This window comes from Bidens hawaiensis, unplaced genomic scaffold (genome assembly GCF_021521415.1).
Source record: "Bidens hawaiensis isolate Kalapana, Puna unplaced genomic scaffold, B.hawaiensis_p1.1 tig00013016_1, whole genome shotgun sequence".
Taxonomy (NCBI): domain Eukaryota; kingdom Viridiplantae; phylum Streptophyta; class Magnoliopsida; order Asterales; family Asteraceae; genus Bidens; species Bidens hawaiensis.
The window spans coordinates 305,641-319,599 of record NW_027492095.1 but is presented as its reverse complement, the minus strand read 5'-3'; positions in this window follow the sequence as shown (position 1 = coordinate 319,599).

Genomic DNA, 13,959 nt, shown 5'->3' with positions numbered 1-13,959 from the left:
CCCCCAAGGGACCAGAGTATCCCATCCTCAAAAACGCTCCATCTCGGAAAGGAGCCACAAACTCTGTCGGGTCATCCCTCGTCTCATCTCCAAACCGTAAAGCCGCCCGGATTTGTTCAGAAGAGAACTGAACAATCTGATTGTTTACTGTTGCGCGCATCACCGGGGGTTCGACTCTACAGTCATATTCCACAGTCTGCCAAAAATCCTCAATGTTGGGCAAGGATATCGGCAGAGTTGTTGTAATCGCGTGGAATATCCGCGATCGTAAAAGAAATGTGATGATTTCGCGGAAATCATCAACTCCGCTCGCCTCCGGGTCTAATGTTCTATACATGTTGTGACCCGGGAAGAACTGTCTTTGGTTATCACCTCCGTCATCACCGCCTGCACCACCTGCTCCAGCTACAGCAGCCATATCTGCAACAAACAGGCTAAGTCAGTTAAACGTCAAAGCAAGTCACAAGTTCGCCTGTTACCATGAGCGAAGTTGTGATCTACTATGTACAGGCGAAGTTAAAGGTGGGGCGAAGTTGGGAAACAACTTCGATTCAACTTGAACTTCGTCTGATAACAGTTAAGTAAAATGGTCCAGGCGAAGTTAAAGAGAACTTCGCCTAACCACAACATCGCCTCCTAAACTGTTTCAAAATTAATTATCAGGTGAAGTTAGACCTCAGGAGAAGTTACGGATAACTTCGCCTAAACTGTAACTTCGCCGAATTCGAATCGGCAACAGTTAGGTTTATCGAACGACGTGTAGATGATGAAATTGGAGATCGAGGATTCCGTAACACATGATTTTATGAAGTTTTAGACGTTCAAGTAAATTACTACCACGTAATAACAAGTTTGAAATCGGGTGTTTAAGGTTCGAAAGAACGAGGTCGTTAATCGGGTCGATACAACCTTAGAATAACATCAATTGACAGAGATTATACGATTCTATAAGCCCTACACACCTTTAATCGGAGTAGAATCGAAGAAAGAAAAAACACAGAAGATCGATGATATATGCTTGATAAGTTCGCCTAGGTTTCGGAGAGGATAAGTTCGCTGTGTTTGAGAAATAATGAAGTCTGACCTTTAAAACTTCTTTATATAGGGTCACAGATGTACCGGCGAAGTTATGGCTAACTTCGCCTATCAGGCGAAGTTATGCAGAACTTCGCTGATATTAAAATTTTTCAAAACAAACCCCATAATTTGAACAATTTGCAATTAAGTTTTAAAACATCCTTTAAAGCGTTAAATGATACGATCAAGATCAAGTAACCATGTATAAAATCATACAACTACATAAGCAGAAAAAAAAATTTAAAAATAAAGTACACGGGATCAAATTTCAGTCTCGACAAGGACTACCATGTTTTAGAAAAGATCCGAACAGGAATCATACTGATTATGTGACTGTCACACCGATCCGTGTTTAGCTGTATTATGACATAAAGAAACAGGTTGTAAGCAGGTAAATAACTTAAAATGGTTTTCATCGTTTCTGTGATACGGGTTAAGTTCAATTAAGCTCAAAACATAAGTGGGCAACAACTCAGAGATTATGATGTCTCCTATCTATTCTCAAAGCGTATTCGGCTTTCCCCAAGTCACCCCAAGTTGACCTCGACCCATAGTGTCTGATTAACTAGCAATTACTCTTCGATCTTCAGACTCTTCTTCCCGTACTCTTTGTTACATCTTGATTGATAAGTATCATTATTATGAACTCTAGAATGTCTCAATATCTCAATTTTTTTTAAGTATTTACACAAACTTCAGAGTAGTAAACAACTGCAAGTCCCGAATCTGGATCACTGCAGTGTCTTGACACGCTATCTTCACGGGAATCAGAACACTCACGGGCTCATGTATGACTGGGTAATCACTTTTCTGCCTATCATTCGGAAAGATATATATGAAGACAAGCACAACTCTTAAGGAGTTTCCACGTAAAATCGAGTAGATTTAGTTAGTATCACTTCTACTTTTACGGACCATAAAAAGCTACCATGACATACAGTGACTGTTCTAAAGTCTTTTAGGCCTAATAACTTCACTAGTTAAGAACACAGAATCAGTATATCTATCACTTTCAAAGGTTGGATCAATTTTCTGTTAAACATAGTAAAGTAACTTCTTACGAAGTAGTAGACTTGAAAAATAATTTCATCTCCCGGAAAAAATTTTAACTTCAATCGCCCCGATCACATTGAAGTTTTCAGGTAAGCGGCTATCCTGAAGATCCAATGGATCAGCTGGACCGACCACATACATGTATGTGTCCTTCTAACTAAGTATGATCGACTAATTTTCAGCGAAAGAATAAAAACACATCATAAACCGCCCCGGTCACTTTCAGTTATCTGGTTAATGGCTATCCTCATATTCTACAAGTAGTAATGAGGACCAAACAAATCCGAAGATATGTCCTTCAAACTAAGGCAACCGACATAATTCTAAGCGATAGTGACGTTTTTTTTTTTTTTTTTTACTCAAACACAAAAAGCACGGTTACTCGGGATTGATCATCCCATTCAGCTCAACAAGGTTTTGAAATCTGGTTTTGTCAAACGCTTTCGTAAACATGTCAGCGAAATTATCTAGCGTATCAACCTTTTCGAGCACAATCAGTTTCTTCTCAGCACAATCCCGTATAAAATGATGACGGATGTCAATATGTTTAGTTTTACTGTGCTTTACGGGATTGTTAGTTACTGAGATAGCAGCAGAGTTATCAATGCAAATAGGAGTAAGTGAGAAATTCAGACCATAATCGCGCAACTGTTGTTGAATCCAAAGAACCTGGGAGCAGCAGTTGGATGCTGCCATGTATTCTGCTTCACAGGTTGAAATTGCGACTGAAGTCTGCTTCTTGCATTGCCACGACACTAATCTGCCACCTAGAAACTGACATCCTCCTGTCGTTGACTTCCGACTCTGATTGCACCCTCCATAATCAGAATCTGTGTAGGCGACCAGATCCAAGTCTCCTCCTCTCGTGTACCACAACCCCAGCTTAGGCTTGCCTTTGAGATACCGTAGAATCCTCTTCGCACCCTTCAAGTGAGATTCTTTTGGGTTTGCCTGAAAGCGAGCACAAAGACAAACTGCAAACATTATATCAGGCCTAGAAGCAGTTAAGTACATTAAAAAACCTATTATTGCCCGATATTGGGTTGGGTCCACGTCTGCATCGTTGTCTGAATCAGCACCCAATTTGTGGTTGACGCAGACTGGAGTATCATATGGAGTGTTGTCCTCCATATTGAAGCGTTTGAGAACATCATGGACATACTTCGTCTGATGAATGAACATACCATCTTTCTTCTAATCAACCTGCAGTCCTAAAAAGAAGGTTAGTTCACCCATAGCACTCATTTCAAATCTCTTCTTCATGACGGCCTCAAACTCCTGACACATGGCGACCTTTGATGCAGCAAAGATAATGTCGTCCACGTAGACTTGCACCAGTAGAAAGTCGCTCACTTTTCTCTTGAAGAACAATGTGCTGTCAATCTTTCCTCTCTCAAACTCATTCTCAAGCAAGTAATCGGATAAGGTTGAGTACCAGGCACGAGGTGCCTGATGTAGTCCATACAGCGCTTTACTTAGCTTGTAGACGTGATCGGGAAAGTCAGGGTCAGGAAAACCCGGAGGTTGCTCCACGTACACAACCTCATCGACTTTACCATTTAGGAACGCACTCTTCACATCTAACTGAAATACCTTCATCTCCTTATGAGCAGCAAATGCCAAAACAGTCGGATGGCTTCCAATCTTGCCACAGGAGCAAATACCTCATTGTAATCAATCCCCTCTTGCTGATTAAAGCCTTTTACAACCAGCCTCGCCTTGTTCTTGATAATAATCCCTTTCTAATCTCTCTTGCATTTGAATACCCATTTTGTGCCAATTGCATGCACATTCTTCGGTTTGGCAACCAAGTTCCATACCTCCATCTTCTTGAACTGGGCTAACTCTTCTTGCATGGCTTCGACCCACGAGCTGTCCTTGAGAGCCATTTGATAGTTCTTTGGTTCAATCTGGCTGATGACGCAGGTGTACAAGCATTCGTTGATTATGCCTGATTCTTTAATGCTTGTATAAACACAGGTGTGCTCATTCAAGCTTTTTCTTGTTTGTACACCATCGGACAGATCACCTATCACATTCTCCAAAGGGTGATTTTTGTGAATTCTCGTAGTCGGAACCGAACTGACATTCAGATTGTCTTCCAGGTTCGAAGATAGCTCATCAATGGGTGATTGATGTTGAGAGTGAAACGGATTGATGAATTCCTCTTCAGTAGAGGCAGCAGGGGTATTGACAACATTAGACGAGGAAGGCTGACATTCATCATACTGTGGTCGTTGAACCAAAGTGTCTTCCTCATCGCATATCATCTTCGTAGCAATTCTTTCCTCAACTTCTGCAAAAACCAAATAAGGCATGTTAAAAGATTTAAAAAGTCTATCATAGTCGAAAACCCCGGCGGGTCCCGTGCTTGGTTTTGGTGATTTGTAACTTGTGATATCAGTGTTACACACCACCTCAACCTTGCTGGTCGATGTATTAAAGACCCGTCTGTTGGGAGTCCCAACAACGTATCCGACTAAAATTCCTTCGTCGGCTACTTCACCAAATTTAGAATTGGTCTTTAATATCGAACATGGGGACCCGAATGGTTCAAGACCACTCAAGTTGGGTTTTCTCCCATGCATAAGTTCATAACATGTTTTATTTAATCTTTTAACAGTTAACACTCTATTAAGGATATAACAGGCTGTTGCAACAGCTTCAGCCCAGAACACCACGGGAAGTTTCGAATCAGCCAGCATGGTCCTGGCTCCTTCAATTAAAGTTCTGTTCTTCCTCTCAGCCACTCCATTTTGTTGCGGAGTATACGGTGCGCTGTACTGGTGTTCTATCCCCTTCTGTAAGCAGAAGATCTCCATCTCATAGTTCTTGAACTCAGTCCCATTGTCACTTCTGATGTACTTAACTCTTTTCCCCATGATATTCTCAACCTTGGTAATCAAATTCTTTACCATCTGCACTGTTTCATCCTTTGACTTCAGGAAATATACCCAAGAATATCGAGAGAAATCATCAGTGATCACCAAGCAGTATGAAGTTCCACCTAGGCTTTTTACATTCACGGGACCAAAGAGATCCATGTGAAGTAGTTCTAGGGTACTGACTATTGAGTTAACCTTCTTGGTGCGATGGGATTTCTTGTGTTGCTTTCCCTTTTTGCACGATAAGCATTGGTCTTCAAAGTTGAAGTTCTTCAAGGGAACACCCAACACCAACCCATTCTTGACAATGTAGTTCATCTTCCGAAGATGAATATGCCCCATTCTCCTATGCCACAATTCGGACTCCGATTCAGTTGCTTTCGACAGAAGACACGATTCTTCTGTGGCCATTTCAGTAGACCTCATGTCCATGATATACGTATTCTTCTCTCTTGGAGCCTTCATAACTATCCAATCCTCTGGTATCTTAAAACCAGGATACAACACGATCGCCTCATTCTTAGTAAAATGCACGGTATAATCCTTGTCACAGATCTGCGAAACACTCAGCAGATTGTGCTTCAGTTCTTCAACAAAGTTTACTTTCTCTAACGTCATCTTCCCGTTAGTCACAGTCCCAATTCCTGTGATCCTTCCACCGCTTTCTCCAGCGAAACTCACTCTTCCTCCTTGAACAGGTGTCCATTCGTGTAACAAATTCTTGTTACCCGTCATGTGCCGGGAACAGCCGCTATCCACAACCCATTGGTTGTTTGCAGCCCTGTTCAACTGTTCCTGCACGATTAAAGCAGAGGATTAAAATCTGGGGACCCAAGACCTATTGGTCTTGGGTCGATACATCCCGTACCTTGGCTGTCCAAAGTTAGCATCAGAATAATTTCTGTAAGTCCTGAACGGATACCTTCTTGGAGATTGACTATGAGGCCATCCAAACCGTCGTGAATTAAATGAATTATTACTTATGGTTTGGTTGTTAGCAGTGAAAAACTGAGATCTGTTTCTTTGAAAACCTGGATTAGACCAATTTCTGAATTTTGATGGGTTTTCATTTTTACTAGTATATTGATTACTGTTAGTTCTTTTCTCAGATTTTGAAGGCCTCACACCTCTGAATCTCTGCTTCAGAGGGCAATCAGCAATTAGGTATCCTAATTTATCTGAAACAACTTCTGTGTTCAACTTTCTTTTCAATAGTTGTTTTAGATGTAGAGGCTGTATTACTGCCCGTTTGTCTCACATATGGTGGGACATACGGGTTTAGTGGAGATTTCTTTTCAGATGTTTTATTTTTCTCTCCACATTTTGGTAACACTTCCTCTTGTTTTGTCTCACTCGACTCGGAAGACTTGTCCGAGTTAGATGAGACAGGACTAGGCACAGAAATTTTCACACTCGAAACAGGCTTACTTGTTTCGCCTTTACTAACTTCTGGTTCTTTGATAGTAACCTTAACCGGAACTGTCTGACCAAAATCAACATCAACAGATTTCTGATTACTAGGATCATAAGTGTAATTATGATTGTAAGGTGGTGGAACTTCATGATAGCCAATTCCTCCTCTTTTAACTGGGGAACCTTGATCACTAACGAGGTGATCAAGTATAGCGGAGGAATTTCTAAATTTTTCAAGTTTCCTGTTCAGTTCCACCACTTTCACCTGGTGATCAGCAATCTGTTTATCCCTTTCAGCTATTAGTTTGGTTTTCTCTTCTAAGACTTCATAGCTAAGATCAATAACTTGTATTTTTTCAGCTAAATTTGCTTTAAGACTTCTAATATCTTTTTCACTAGCTTTTATTTTTACTTTATAACTATTTTCTCTAGCTTTAGTGAAATGATGATCTTCTTTTAACGTTTTAAATTCAGCATCCAAACTAACAAACTGATCAGTTATAGTTTTCAGTTGTTCAGACAGATTTTCACATTTAGTACAATGGAGTTTGGTACTTACCTCGGAGAGCTGGTCTTTCACATCTGCTATGTAAGCTTCATTTTGAGCTTCTGCCATACAAGCTTCACTTTCGCCAGTCACTTTCTCACCTTCTGTAATTTCGATGTTCGCCAAATTGGCCTGTTCGAACACTTCTTCAGCATGCAGATTCCAGTTGTACTCCCCATTCTGCCTGGATATCATGGCTCTATTATCATTAACACCCCCACTCTGTTGTGTAGACCTGTTTTGACTGCGCTCTACACGTTCATTTGTGCACTCCTTCGCAAAATGTCCATTTTGTTGACAGTTATAGCACCTAACCTTCGACTTGTCAAACCCTGGTCTCTCACCAACAAACTTCCTACCAGTCTTCTTCATAAATCGCTTAACCCTTCTCACAATCATCGCCATCTGCCATTGCAGATCCATCTCTTCCAGATTATCAGCATCGATCTGATCATAATCTTCATCCAAAGTTGCAGGATCAACAATCTTACCCTTGATGTAATTTTCATATGAAGCAATGAAAGATGCATAGAGAGCAACCTGCTGTTCAGCAGATTTAACACTCATGGGCATCTTTGAGTAGTTGTTGTTTGAAATACTTGGGGAAAAACTACCCTTGGTTGCTTGAGGGTTAGAAGCATTAGATCCTCCAGCTACAAAGCATACATCACCGTTCATGTTTGTAGGTTCCCTAGACGGATCACACGAGATATCCCGGTCTACTTAGGTGCGGAATCCCTGCGTAGATCGTTACGAGCGTAGAAAGCAAACCAAACAAACACACACGAACAAACCGAAACACGTTATATATTAATAACCGAACTCACGTGATATGAATCACTGATACAGACTCTCGTCAACTCAATCGACTCAAACAACTATCAACAACGATTCAACAAACTTCCTAAACCAAGCCGTAAGCTGTATATAAATACACGACAACTTCGCCTGATATGTTCAGGCGAAGTTGTCCATAACTTCGTTTGTTCAACAAGTTCGCCTAGGCGAACTTGTTAACAACTTCGCTTTAAACAAAAACATAAATAACAATACAGACTCGATTACAGACACTAGACTATGAACTACTGACATTCATGCACCAACAGACTCCCCCTTGGCAGTAGCTTCATATCTCGATCTTTAAGCTCTTGTCTTGTAATCCTGTATCTTCACGCATGCACTCCTTCTCTAACACATACCGTGACTACTCACTGATATTTCCTTGCTTCGTCCTTCCAAGCAGGAATATAGAATATCTTCTTTTCATTCAACACTTGCAGATTAGCTTTCGATAAGTTAACAAGATGCATCGGATCATACACCCTCAGCACTTCTTGTTCGTCTTCGTCTTCCATGCAGTCTGGCAATTAACATACCACCATTTAAGATTCTTCAACACATCTTGAGGCATAGTCTTCATTGGAACCTCCTTAATGCATCGGATCGGTTTGTACTTCATCACCATCCATGGCTTGCCATCTGCTCTCATTCCCCTTTCTGTATCTTCCACGAGCTTTCCCTTCTGTGGCTTTAATAAATCAAACTTCTTCTCTTTTATGCTTTCTTTCCACACGATCTTCCTAATAACTCTTGCCATGTTGTCGTCACTTCTATTAATCAGGCCCAACTTAGCCAAATCCTTCACCTCACATTTCGGCAATGTATTGAGAGATCTCAAGGTTCTCTTGAAGTACTGAATACCATCAAAACGCTTCACCACAAACAACTTTATCTGTTCATCATATATCCAACAGATAATTCCCTTCTTCGACTCAGCATAGCCTTTGATGTTATAACTCTTCTTGAACATGGTTGGAACAGCAGGCTTCTTGGTCTTAATAAACCAATGAGCACAGCCTTCCTTCCACCTAGGCTGCTCCTCCCACTCAGTCTCATCGTTTTCCATCTCAGTACCCATATTGGCTTTCTCCACATCTGGGATCTCGTGTTCAACATTTTCTTCTACTATCTCACCCTCTTCAATCTCATCTTCAATCACAATTTGTGCGCCAATCTTCTCAATCTTCTCAAACGGCAGCACATCATCATCAAACATATCATCATCTTCTAGCATATCATCATTCAATTCCTTCAACGCATCTATCACATCATCATCATCATCAACCATCACCACCTCATCACCACCAACTGCACCTGCAGACTCCCCCTGAGCTGTGGAAGTCCCAATAGCTTGAGTAGTTCTTAGCAACTCACCACCTGCACCATTCGGTGCATTGGGATCATCGTCTCTGTCATTTCTCTTCTTCGTCCTTAACTCGTCGCCTCTACAGCCTGTCTCCCCCTGAGATGCCAAGAACTCCTTCATAGCATCTATAATACGCCCATGTTCAACCAGGAGGGACGACTGTAGTTGATTCTCTGCTACAAGGCGTTGAATAGCCTGGGTCTGGATAAAGTTTATCCTCGATTGCTCTGCCACGACCCGCTCAAGTGCAGCTATTCTCTCCGAGTCTGAGAGGGTTGCATCGAAATCAAACCTCATGTTAAATGTGTCTTGAGTATACTGATGAGGGATCTCGAATGTAACCGGGACTTCAAAAGCAGTTGTGGACGTAACCGCAGGTGGTATCGTGACCGACAACCCTGCAGTTGCGACGACCGTCGACTCTACAAACCGTGCCACCACCTCTGAAGGAGTAAGCGTTGGAGGTGGTAACGACACAATCTCCGGAGTCGTCATCTGTAGTGTGATGGATGGGATGTCAACAGCTGATGTAGCCACCACAGGAACATCTGCAGCGCTTGTAACCTGTACAGAAGTAGGAACAATTGACATACCTGACAGTGCGGATGGAGCAAAACGTATAACACGTGAAGTCTCTCCAGCTCCCATACCAGCACCTGTCCTTTCACGTCTCGAACGTCTGATCAACTTGTGTATGTCCTCCTCTTCTTCCTCTGACTCACTATCATCCACCGTCCTCTTTCTCTTCCCCAACATCCTCTCTCTAGTCACCAACATCCTCCTCGCCTCATTCATAACATCGTCAAGATCGGAGTCAGCCACCGTCGTAGCTGCTCTAGTCACAATCACTTCCCTCGCCTGTGCAGCAGAGACCTGCACTTCTTCATGTGGATCAAAACGATCCATGTCGAAGAAACCTTGGCCGCCAAATGCAGCATCAAGGTCAACATCCTCCTCAGCCGATACAACAGGCACAATAGGTATATCACGAGTTGCTCCTGCCTGTTGTGGTTGAGGGTCTCTGAACTCGTCCCCCCGAGCTGGCACATACCCCGGGTTTATCAAGTACCCGAAGAGTGGAGTATGCCTTGGACGAAGTTCAGGCTTGCTCCTCGCACTGGATGTGCGACATTGAGCAAAGATACGTTTGCTCACACTCTCCACGTATCTTATCGGGCGTCGTTGAGGCAAATTCGGAGCCACATGGTTCAAGATCATCTGGATGAATCTTGGATACATTATGAACCGCTCCCGAGCTATCGCCCTCCTCTGTCTGTCGATCTCGTAAAAGACCATCTGACTAAAGCTATAACGTTTGTTATAAGTCAGAGCAGTCATTGCTGACTGCATGGTCGCACCCATACCGTCAGTGCCCGCCTTCCTCCCAGACATGCATACTATCATAACGTGCATGAGGAAGCGCCACTGATCGAGCAGGAACCCCTTCCGTCTCTGGGTATCGCCCAATGGACCAGAATAGCCCATTCGCAGAAACGCTCCATCACGAAACGGAGCCACAAAGTCAGTCGGGTCGTCCCGAGTCTCCTCTCCAAAGCGTAACGCCACCCGAATTTGTTCAGATGAGAACTGAACTTCTTGATTATTTACTGTTGCTCTCATGACCGGGGGCTCAACACGACAATCATACTCCACCGTCTGCCAGAAGTCCTCGATATTGGGTAAGGATATCGGCAGTGTCGTCGTGATTGCGTGAAATATCCTCGAGCGCATGAGGAATGTGATGATCTCACGGTAGTCTTCAACTCCGCTCGCTTCCGGGTCTAAGGTAATGTACATATTGTGACCCGGGAAAAATTGCCTCTGATTGTCTCCTCCGTCATCACCTCCAGCACCTCCAGCACCAGCAACAGCAGCCATATCTGCAACAAACGAACCAAGTTAGATAAACATTAAGACATAACACAAGTTCGCTTGTTACCATGAGCGAAGTTGTGATAAAAACTGTATAGGCGAAGTTAAAGTTGAGGCGAAGTTGGGAACAACTTCGCTTCATCTTTAAGTTCATCTAATAATTGTTAAGTTAAAAGGATCCAGGCGAAGTTAAAGTTGGGGCGAAGTTGGGAACAACTTCGCTTCATCTTTAAGTTCGCCTCACCACAACATCGCCTCAGGCGAAGTTGAGTATCAGGCGAAGTTACGGATAACTTCGCCTAAACCTTAAGTTCGCCTGAATATGAATCGGCGACAGTGAGTTTGATTCAAACTCGAAAATCCGATGTTTCGATTAATTTTGACGATTGAGGAGGCTAAAACACATGATATTAATGATAACTAAACGACCAGGTTGTACATGATCACGTGAAAACAAGTTTTGAAATCGGGTTTAAGGATCGGTCGTCCGAGGTTATTACCCGGTTGTCGAAACAACCTTAGATTAACATCAATGAACGGATAATACGATGTAATAACCCAACCAACCTTTAAATCGGTTTGAGATCGAAGAAAGAAAACAAGTATGGTCGAAGGTTAAGATCGCTAAGTTCGCTGGATAATCGGAGATAAGTTCGCTGATCAGAAAATAATGAACTGTTTGACTCTTGAAAATCCTTATATAGGGGCGAAGTTATACAGGCGAAGTTAAGGTTAACTTCGCCTAGGCGAAGTTATTCACAAGTTCGCCTGTTTAACAACATCGCCTATATTTACAAAATCAACCTTTATAATTTGAACATTTTGCAATTAACGTTTAAAACTTCCATTTAAGAATTAACTAACATGATCAAGTCCAAGTAACCTTTTATAAAAGCATACAACTACATAAAAAGAAAACTTTTAACAATTAAAGCATAAGGGATCAAATTTCAGTCTCGATAGGGACTGCTACGTTTTAGAAAAGATCCGAACAGGAATCATACTAATTACGTGACTGTCTCATAGATCCGTGTTTAGCTGTATTATGGCATAAGGAAACAGGGTGTAAGCAGGTAATATACTTAAGATGGTTTTCATCGTTTCTGTGATACGAGTTAGATTCAATTAAGCCTCAAAATTTAAGTGGGCAACAACTCAGAGATTATGATGCCTCCTATCTATTCTCAAAGCGTATTTGGCTTTCCCCAAGTCACCCCGAATTGACCTCGACCCATAGTGTCTGATTAGGTTTGTAATTACTCTTCATCTGCTTCCCGTTCTCCTTCTTACTCTATGATTGAGAAGTCTTGACATTTTCAGCTATAGAATGTTTCAATAACTCAATTTTTTTTTTTTTAATAACTCACAAATTTACATAGACTTCAGAGTAGTAAACCAACTGCAAGTCCCGAATCTGGATCACTGCAGTTTCTTGAAACGCTATCTTCACGGGAATCAGAACAAACATGGGCTCGTGTATGACTGGGTAATCGCTTTTCTGCCTATCATTCGGAAAGATATATATGAAGACATGCAAAACTCTTAAGGAGTTTCCACGTAAAATCAAGTAGATTTAGTTTGTATCACGTCTACTTTTACGCACCATAAAAAGTTACCATGACATACAATGACTGTCCTAAAGCCTTTTAAGCCTAATAACTTCACTAGTTAAGCACACAAAGTTAGTATATCTATCATTTTCCAAGGTTGGATCAATTTTATGTTTAACATAGCAAACGTACTTCTTACGAAGTAGTAGACTTGAAAAATAATTTCATTTCCCAAATTTTTTTTTTTTTTTTTTGACTTCAATCGCCCCGATCAAATCAAGTCTTCAGGTGAACGGCTATCCCGAAGATCCAATGGATCAGCTGGACCGACCACATACAAGTATGTGTCCTTCTAACTAAGTAAGATCGAATAATTTTCAGCGAAAGAAAGAAAACTCATCATAAACCGCCTCGGTCACTTTCAGTCATCTGGTTAATGGCTATCCTCATATTCTACAAGTAGAAATGAGGACCAAACATATCCTAAGAAATGTCCTTCAAACTGTGGTAACCGACATAATTTTAAGCGATAGTGACTTTTTTTATTTTATTTTATTTTATTTTATTTTTTTTATTAAACATAAAAAGCATGGTTACTCGGGATTGATCATCCCATTCAACTCAATAAGGTTTTGAAATCTTGATTTGTCAAACGCTTTAGTATAAAGATCAGCGAAATTATCAAGCGTATCCACCTTTTCAAGCACAATCAATTTCTTCTCAGCACAATCCCGTATAAAATGATGACGTATGTCAATATGTTTAGTTTTACTATGTTTCACGGGATTGTTAGTTACTGAGATAGCAGCTGTGTTATCAATGCAAATAGGAGTAAGTAAGAAATTCAGACCATAGTCGCGCAACTGTTGTTGAATCCAAAGAACCTGGGAGCAGCAGTTGGATGATGCCATGTATTCTGCCTCACAGGTTGAAATTGCGACCGAAGTCTGTTTCTTGCATTGCCACGACACCAATCTGCCACCAAGAAACTGACATCCTCCAGTTGTTGACTTCCGACTCTGATTGCACCCTCCATAATCAGAATCTGTGTAAGCGACTAGCTCCAAGTCTCTTCCTCTCAGGTACCACAACCCCAGCTTCGGTTTGCCCTTGAGATACCGCAAGATCCTCTTCACACCCTTCATGTGAGATTCCTTTGGGTTTGCCTGAAAACGAGCACAAAGACAAACAGCAAACATTATATCAGGCCTAGAAGCAGTTAAGTACATTAAAGAACCTATAATAGCCCGATACTGAGTTGGGTCCACATCTGCATCACCGTCTGACTCAGCACCCAATTTGTGATTGACGCAGATAGGAGTGTCGAATGGAGTGCTGTCCTCCATCTTGAAGCGT